The following is a 2083-nucleotide window of genomic DNA, read 5'->3' on the forward strand; positions in this document are numbered from 1 at the left end:
TGAACTAGTGGGCACATTTATGGCCTTACATGTTCACTAGTAAGTGTCAAAATGATCTTACTCGTGAACTAGTGGGCGTTTTGTGGCTTACATGTCAACTAGTAAGTGTCAAAATGATCTTACTAGTGAACTAGTGGGCGTTTTGTGGCTTACGTGTCAACTAGTAAGCCTCAAAATGATCTTACTAGTGAACTAGTGGGCGTTTTGTGGCTTACATGTCAACTAGTAAGCCTCACAATGATCTTACTAGTGAACTAGTGGGCGTTTTGTGGCTTACATGTCAACTAGTAAGCCTCACAATGATCTTACTAGTGAACTAGTGGGCGTTTTGTGGCTTACATGTCAACTAGTAAGCCTCACAATGATCTTACTAGTGAACTAGTGGGCGTTTTGGGGCATACATGTCAACTAGTAAGCATCAAAATGATCTTACTAGTGAACTAGTGGGCGTTTTGCGGCTTACATGTCAACTAGTAAGCTTCAAAATGATCTTACTAGTGAACTAGTGGGCGTTTTGTGGCTTACATGTTCACTAGTAAGCGTCAAAATGATCTTACTAGTGAACTAGTGGGCAATATGGAATAAATACTCAAAGGGCTTGCCTGGCAAGCCCTCTGAGTATTTATTCATCCGTGATTGTATTGTAGACCAATGAGAGCACGTCCGACAGACACGTGGACTTCGGGCAGCCAATCATGATGCATTTCGAGCCAAGCCCCAACAAAAACGGAGGAGAAAACTTTCAGACGCATTGAAAGCTTTTCGGGTAAATATTACTCTTGTTGTTACACAAAATGTTGTTTTACGATTATTTTAGGCGGTAAAGTTATGGTGTAAATGTCAAATATGTGGTCAATTTATCAAGATGAAGCCTGCTTAAAAATTTGCTCCAACGATTTCGGAGATGTGTCTGACTTTGACAGCAATGGCGGCAGTTCAACGCTGACAGTCGCAGTCGGGTGCAGATTTATTTCGGCAGGACTTTCTCAAATCTGCCGTTTGCTCTGACAGTTCTCTGTCTGACAGTCACATTTTGTCTTATTACTCACAAGCTAATTGACATTTAAAAAAGAGTTAAAGTTAATGTTTGGAACATGATTTTGCTCTTACTGTTTGCTGCCTTAGTTCGTTTGAATTATTCGCTGCCTGCATTACATGAAGTACATTTTTTAATATTCACAAGACTGTAACTGTGCATTATAAATAATGTAACATTTGCACTATGTTTTACTGGATCTGCAACTAAACTAAACTAGGTCCTCGTTTCTGGGAGAGTCCACAGCACCTCCTGCATCACAACCATTCTGCCGGCACACCTTCAGCAGCACGATGTTTCTAACGGGAGCTGGAGGGTGATCAGCTTCATTGAAGAACAGGAGGAGGAGAGGCACGTTTGTCATCTGTGATATGTTTTTAGACTTTTCTCCTCATTAAAAAAAAACTGTGTATGTTTTGTTAATTTCTTGATATAGTTCTTGTATTTAAATATTTTAACAATCAAATATTTTTCAACTGTGTTTTGGATATGAATTGTATGAAATAAATCAGTGAAGCCCCAATCAAATTCTACTCCATCTAATCTGCTCGATCACACTGCTGTCAAGATGCTGTAAATAATGCCTTCATTCATGATTGTAGAAACCCCAGAACGGTAAACATGTGATTATTTTATTTTAAAATATAAGAAGCCTATGTTTTTCAATTGTGCTCATTTTCGTTGTATTGCACGACAAATATAATAGATGAGCCGGTTTGGGGACATCATCAACCAAGCTGCTGCTCCAATTGCAATGCGATGTCCTGCTCTCCTAAATTCGCATCTACACCACAAATTATAGCATCCTAACTGATTTAGCAACAACTGAAAATTCACATCATTATTTAGGGAGAATATGTTGCAGAACTGTTGCATTATATGGTGCCGTATTAATTTTATTGAGTATAGCATACATGTATAAAAGTGGAAAGATACTGTAGAGCTGTACCATTACTCTTTATCTCCGTGGACATAATAAATAAACATCACCTACAGATACATTGACTGGTAAAAATTGCTTGATTCCTTCTGTATACTGTAGATATT

At 38.4% G+C, this 2083-nt stretch overlaps 1 long non-coding RNA gene across 1 annotated transcript; it reads left to right on the forward strand.

Annotated features, from left to right (window-relative positions):
- Positions 1–516: 516 nt before the first annotated feature.
- LOC147196453 (uncharacterized) lies at positions 517–1702 on the forward strand. Its single transcript, XR_015102593.1, has 2 exons — positions 517–766; positions 1257–1702. It is a non-coding gene; the product is annotated as an uncharacterized LOC147196453 (long non-coding RNA).
- The last annotated feature ends 381 nt before the right edge of the window (positions 1703–2083 follow it).

This window comes from Hippocampus guttulatus, chromosome 13 (genome assembly GCF_054856545.1).
Source record: "Hippocampus guttulatus isolate MCC_2025c chromosome 13, RoL_Hgut_1.0, whole genome shotgun sequence".
Lineage (NCBI taxonomy): Eukaryota > Metazoa > Chordata > Actinopteri > Syngnathiformes > Syngnathidae > Hippocampus > Hippocampus guttulatus.